The 7,226-nt window shown below is 48.9% G+C and overlaps 1 gene segment (V, D, J or C); it reads left to right on the top strand.

Moving 5' to 3' along the window:
• Nucleotides 1–5,569: 5,569 nt before the first annotated feature.
• On the top strand, nucleotides 5,570–6,163 carry LOC309970981 (immunoglobulin lambda variable 2-18-like). The segment is given in 2 exons: nucleotides 5,570–5,650; nucleotides 5,754–6,163.
• The last annotated feature ends 1,063 nt before the right edge of the window (nucleotides 6,164–7,226 follow it).

The raw sequence follows: 7,226 nt of genomic DNA, 5'->3' as shown, positions 1-7,226 counted from the left end.
TGAGGGGTTACTGTCCCCAGCTCTGCCTCTGACTCCTGGAAAGTGGGGCAGATGTATCTTTCAGCCGCCTGGGCTCAGGGCCTCTCCTTTGTCCCAAGAGCACAGAGGGGACCTTCTGGGATTCCTCCCCCAGGAACCATGATGACTCTCACACCAGGAGAGACAGGAAATCCCGGGCTGGATTCCTTTCCCACATCCTGTCATGGACTCGTTCTGTCCTTACAAACCATGTGAAGGAGTTAATTCTCCAGGATTGTCTGCTGTCCAGGGATGTAGAAGAATCTAGAACAAACCATGTCTGAGGGGGTGAGAAGAAGGGGTGAGGACAGGCAGGTGCAGGAAGCAGATTTGCATGGAAGCCCCTCCCTCCTCTGGGGGGGAGAGGATAAGAGGGTTCTGGGGGAGTAGGGCGAGGGCTGGGGGCTCAGAAGGCAGCGTCTGGGGTGTCTCCACCATGGCCTGGGCTCTGCTCCTTGTCACCCTCCTCACTCAGGACACAGGTGAGGCCTCCAGGGAAGGGACCCCAGGGACATCTGACTGATCATTTGTGTCTTTGTCCTCTGGGTGACAGAACTGACTAGAGTGTGTTTCTCCTCTTTCCAGGGTCCTGGGCCCAGTCTGGCCTGACTCAGCCTCCCTCAGTGTCTGGGAATCTGGGACAGATGGTCACCATCTCTTGTGCTGGAACCAGCAGTGACATCGGGTATTATAATGCTGTCAGCTGGTACCAACAGCTCCCAGGCACGGCCCCCAAAACCTTGATTTATGATGTCAATAAACGACCCTCAGGGATCCCTGATCGCTTCTCTGGCTCCAAGTCTGGCAACACGGCCTCCCTGACCATCTCTGGGCTCCAGGCTGAGGACGAGGCCGTTTATTACTGTAGCTCAGATTCAAGTAGTAACACTTGGCACAGTGGTCCAAGGTCACGGGGAAGTGAGACCAAAACCTCCCTTTAGCTCCCTCCAGCCCCTTCACTCTTAAATACAGGCTTTCAGTTGTTGCTTGTTTGTTATTATTTTATTAGCCAATAATTACAAACTTAAATGAATTTGAAGATTTCATAAAGAACTGCTTCATACCTTTTTCCCAGATCCATCATTTTTCACTATTGCCATCTTCGCTTTTCATTATATCAGCTTATCTCTCATTTTCTCTCTCTGCCTATATATGTGTGTGTGTGTGTGTGTGTGTGTGTGTATGTATTTGGATGTGTATCCATATATAAACATCGATAAATATACATACTCAACACACCCACACACATAAACAAAACATTCATTTTCTGAACCACTGGGAATAGGTTTCATTCATCAGCATCTAAGACTTAATACATTTCTTTTAGACAGAGTTCACATGAAATCACAGTCATCATTTAAGGTGTATAATCAGGGTTTTTAATGTATTGACAAGTTAGTCCATCCATGATCACTCCAGAGTCCAGATGCTTTCTGCCCCTCAAGACACACGTCATCCACCTGCAGTCACTCCCTGTCCCCCTCGGACCTTTGTGCCAGGATCCCCCCACATAGCCTAATGTTTCCAGGCTCATTCCTGTGGAAGCATATTCACTACTTCCCCCTTCTTACAGCCGAATAATACTGCATTATAAGGATGTACTTCATCTGATGGATCAAGTAATCAATTCACAGATTCACATTCATTTTTTCTCTCTCCTGTCACAACCCATTACAGAGTGATCCTTTCGGGGCCTAGGGAATGAAAATTCTAGGTTCACCTCACTTCCCGAGATGAAATGAAAACACGACATTCCCCTCAGGGACGTCTTCAGGAGACAGTCAAGGCTTCCTCTTCTCTCCTTCTCAGAGCCTCCTAAGGATCCCGGGTGGGGGCGTCTCCCCTTCCCTCTAGGTGCTGTTTGCATGTGTCCTGGATGAGCTGGAGGGGCAGGGAGGGGGCACGGTCTCAGCTGCATCAAACAGCCTGAGACGGTCTTTGTCCCGACGATGACTCTCTTTTCCTTTCCACTTTCTTTGTTCAAACGTTCCAGGTGCCTGTTTCTACCATCAGCAAGGCTTCAAGGGCAGGTTTTCATCTTACACTTGCAGATTTTCATGAAAATGTCCTCCATGTCTGAGTCCTGGTCTATGTAGCTAAGGAGAGGAAAAGTAGTCATGTCTCTTTCAGCGTATTTTGCACAATTCCTTTGATTATGAAATGCAGCATTCCTGAAGAAGAATGTGTGAAATGCACACCCACAATTTAAGGAGGAATAATAAACAGAAACCACATAACCCCAGACGAAATCTACCCCCCAAAGCACATCTGTCTACCCCACTCCCCGATTAGCTGGTTTGCTGACTCCAGGGTTAATCATTCCATGGCCTTTCTTTACATTCCTGCCCCAGCCTTCCTCGATATGCATCCCCCAAACAACATAGTTTGAAACAGTGGGTACAAGCATCCAACCCGCGGAGTGAGGAAAGGGTAGTGTGTCTACAGGTGAGGCCCCAAGAGACATGGACCCTAACAGGGGCTCAGCTTGGTCCTGGGCGGGGCTTACCTGGATTTCCTGGAGCCCGTCTTGAAGATGGCAGACAGGGTCCCAGAGGAAAGACAAGGAAGCCTAGAGTCAGGCATCTGGCCTTGTGGGATGTGGGTGGGTCCTGTATTTCTAAGGCGAATATTGTCAGGGTATCAGCTGTCCCACGTTTCCTGCTATTCAGCGGGACGTGGACTCCAGGAGTTGTCTGAGATCACTTCACTGGGAGGAAGCGAGAGAGATTGTTCCTGGCTGATCAAGACCCTAGAAAATTGTTCATGTCAAGACAATCCTAGCCAGCCATACAGTACAAATCAGAATCCGGGCGACGCGCATCCAACTTTACAGGATGGTGTCAGGTATGTCAGCAGCTGGATGATGTCAGCTTCCTTGTAGGTGAATATTTCTGCCGGTTGCCCATTGGAGAAAGGCCTCCATAGGAGATGGCCATTCCAGAGAGGTGGGCAGAGGCTACAAAACTCTGGAGGCACACAGGCTTCTCCTCCTGACCCCCACAGAGTCAGCTCTGCCGTGCCCCCTTATCCAGGACATGTGGTTCACCCTCTCCCTAGAGCAAATCTGTCAGTGTGGTTAGTGGGCAGTGGTCTACCAGCCTCACGACTAAAAGGAGAGAGAATCTGCAGATCTACCTGCATCTGTAAGGACTCACACTCATTATAATTGTTAAGTTACCTCAGCTCATCACGACCATACTCACCACTGATCACGACCTAAGGAATGACAGGTCTACTTAGCACCACTGCAGACCTGGGACTGGCCTTTCTCAGGAAAAAGTCAGTAAACACTCGTGGACATGCATCTTGGCTTCCATATTTGTGCTTTTCTGTACTCCTATGTTCTTTGGACTCTTCCTAAACTCTGATATATGACTCTGACTATCAGTATTGTTTGACTTGGGTTTAAAAGAAACAATCATAGTTGTGCATGTGCTCCACGCACCCACAATGACCAGAGTGAAGAACTCTGGGACAGGCGTTTGTGTCGTGAGGTTGGGGAGAGGGAGAGAGAGGAGGAAACATTGTGGTAGAATCTGCAGGGAACTGGGTTTTCTTTTTTTTTTTTGACCCCACCAAGTGGCATGTGGGATCTTAGCTCCCCGAACAAGGATGGAAACCGTGTCCCCTGCATTGGAAGCACTGCGTCTTAACCACTGGACCACCAGGGACGTCCTGGAACTAGTTCTTTAGCTGACATTTTCCTAACATACCAATAGTCAACCAACCTGAAGAGGGGTCTCAAAATTGTCCACAGCTCAAGATTTCATTACAATGAAGCTCGATGTGGTTGCCCTCACGTTTCTACACCCTGAGGCGTGTCAGGATTCTGGATGAGGGTTTCTCTGTGTCTCTCTGTCTCCTCTCCTTTGGGGACTCCAATTATTTGTGTATTAGGTCAATTGAAGTTCCATAATTTGTGGATACTACTTCATTCTTTTAAATTTATATTCTCCCCTTCTGTTCAACAAGGGACTGTTTCCATTGCATGACTTCAAGTCAGAAATCCTATGTTGGCATTTTGGTTTAATCAGACTCTCTGCCCTGTTGAGTCCAGGTGGTTAATTCCATCCACCTTTTGTGAACTGTGCTTTCCATGTCAGTTCATTTACACAAACTTGGACCTGCTCTTCGGAAATGTCCTACAAGGCGCTGCACAGCAGGCAGTCTGGGGACCGGGTTGTTTTCTGTCCCTCAGGTTCCAGGGCCTTGGTTGGCACCATCTGAAGCCACCAGGGGGCAGCAAGGGCCAGGATTTGGGGAAGGTACCTGTGGCTTCTACTGTCCTGTATGAAGTTTCAAGAGCTGCTTCCTGCGTAAGCCCTCTTAGTCCCAAAGCATTTGTGCCCCAAGAAATCATCTTCAAAAGTGCTACTAAATGGCCCAGGGCTCAGGCTTGGGCCTCAGACTCAGAGCACTTTGGAGACAGAGGCTGGAGGGGAATCTGAGGACCCTCCCAACTGAAGGGGATGAGAGGGAGTTGGGAGTGGGGGAGGGATGGATTGGGAGTTTGGGACCAGCAGATACAAACTAATATATATAGGATGGATAGACAACAAGGTCCTACGGTATAGTACAGGGAACTGTTTTCAATATCCTATGACAAACCATAATGGAAAAGAGTAAGAAAGAGAATGTATATATAAATGAATAAGTGAGTCACTTTGCTGTACAGCAGAGATTCAAACAACATTGTAATCCAACTATACTTCAATAAAATTTTTTTGTTTCTTTTTTTTAATTTTTAAAAATTCTTTAGTTGCGCCACGCGACATGCAGCACCTTAGTCCTCCGACCATGGATCAAACCCACACCGCCTGCAGTGGAAGTGTGGAGCCTTAACCACTGGACCGCCACGGAAGTCCCTTCAATAAATTTTTTTGTTTGTTTTTTTGTTTTGTTTGCGGTATGCGGGCCTCTCACCTTTGTGGCCTCTCCTGTTGCGGAGCACAGGCTCTATACGCGCAGGCTAAGCGGCCATGGCTCATGGGCCCAGCCGCTCCGTGGCATGTGGGATCCTCCCAGACCGGGGCAAAAACCCGTGTCCCCTGCATTGGCAGGCAGACTCAACCACTGCGCCACCTGGGAAGCCCTTCAATAAAATTTTTAAAACAGAAGTATTTTAGGGGATACTGGTACGCAGCTCTGCCTTTAACTCTCAGAAAGCGGGGCAGTTGGATTTTTCAGCCGCCTGGGCTCAGGGCCTCTCCTTTGTCCCAAGAGCACAGAGAGGACCTTCTGGGATTCCTCCCCCAGGAAGCACCATGACTCTCACACCAGGAGAGACAGGAAATCCCGGGCTGGATTCCTTTCCCACATCCTGTCATGGACTTGTTCTGTCCTCATACACCATGAGAAGGAGTTAAGTCTCCAATAATCTCTGCTGTGCAGGGATGCAGAAGAATCTGGAACAAACCATGTCAGAGGGGGTGAGCGGGGGGGGGGGGGGGGGTGGAGGAGGGGCAGGTGCAGGAAGCTGATCTGCATGGAGGCCCCTCCCTCCTCTGGGTGGAGGGGATAAGAGAGGTTTGGGGGAGCAGGCTGAGGGCTGGGGTCTCAGAAGGCAGCGTCTGGGGCGTCTCCACCATGGCCTGGGCTCTGCTCCTTGTCACCCTCCTCACTCAGGACACAGGTGAGGCCTCTAGGAAAGGGACCCCAGGGACACCTGGCTGATCCTTTGTGTCTTTGTCCTCAGGGTGACAGAACTGACTAGAGTGTGTTTCTCCTCTTTCCAGGATCCTGGGCCCAGTCTGGCCTGACTCAGCCTCCCTCAGTGTCTGGGAATCTGGGACAGACGGTCACCATCTCTTGTGCTGGAACCAGCAGTGACATCGGGGGTTATAACGAAGTCGGCTGGTACCAACAGCTCCCAGGCACGGCCCCCAAAACCTTGATTTATGATGTCAATAAACGACCCTCAGGGATCCCTGATCGCTTCTCTGGCTCCAAGTCTGGCAACACGGCCTCCCTGACCATCTCTGGGCTCCAGGCTGAGGACGAGGCCGATTATTACTGTAGTTCATATAGAAGTGGTAACACTGTGCACAGTGGCCCAAGTTCATTGGGAAGTGAGACCAAATCCTGCCCTGGCTCACAGGCTCCCCGTTGCTGTGACTGCTGGTGGCTCATTTGCATCTGTGGTTGAAGCATTTACAGCTGAGAGGAGATCTGAGGACCCTGCAGAGGGATGAGGACAAAGGACAATGTGTGATTTTCCTGTTTGTTGTCCCTGCTCTTTGACCTGCATCTGAGTGGGCTGAACCAGGGAGGGTTGGGGACACACTCTGGGTCTCAGAATTGTCTCTGTCCTGGCATCGGTGAACCCTATCCAGGGACAGCCCTACAGGAAGACAGTCTTCCAATACGATGGGCTCTTTGCAACATGGCTCCAGTATGCAGGGTGGGTTGGAGGGTATGTCCTCCCTTCCTCAGTGATATCAAGGTCACATGTTTCCATGAAGAGCCAATGCAGCTTCCAGGTGGAATCCCAGCACATCTAACACCTGTGAGAATTCATTGAAAAACAGGCGTGAGTGTTGTGGCTTCAATATTAAATTTTTCTTGAACCTGAAAGACAGTTTTCAAATGGAAACATTACTAAAATGAAAATTATGTGAATTCAGTAGTTAAAAAAAATTTTTTTTTTATGTTTTGTTTTGGTTTTTGTTGTGTTTTCTGCGGCCATGCCACGCAGCTTGTGGGATCTATGTTCCCTGACCAGGGATCGAAACTTCACCCCTTGCAATGTAAGTGCTAAGTCTCAACCTCTGGACCGCCAGGGATATCCCAAATTCAATAGTTTAGACGAAAAAGTACGTTGGTTGGATTCCTCAGGACACATCATCCCCACAGTAACAAGTGAAGAGGAACATTTGATAACTGTGTGTTCAGGCATCCAGGACTGGAGAGCAGCTTTTTCTTATGGTCCTGGCTCCTGGCTCTCATGAAGTTGGAGTCACGTGTCAATCAGGCTGTTTTCAAGTGTCAATCGGTCCTCTATCTTTGGAAGGCTCGTCATATATGGCTCACTCTATGCCGGTCCTGGGCACGCTTTTCTTGTCTAAATCATCTTCCTGATAAACCTGATTTTTTTTAACCCAACCAATTAGGCCCCTTATTTTCCAAGTCTATGTTAGTCTCAATCTGTGTATTCATTTGTCTTTATCACAGCATTTTACAAATGACCAGAATCTTTGGTCTTTCTATCT

Source organism: Leucopleurus acutus, assembly GCF_964270905.1.
Source record: "Leucopleurus acutus genome assembly, chromosome: 13".
NCBI lineage: Eukaryota > Metazoa > Chordata > Mammalia > Artiodactyla > Delphinidae > Leucopleurus > Leucopleurus acutus.
This window is presented reverse-complemented; position numbering and strand designations above follow the sequence as displayed.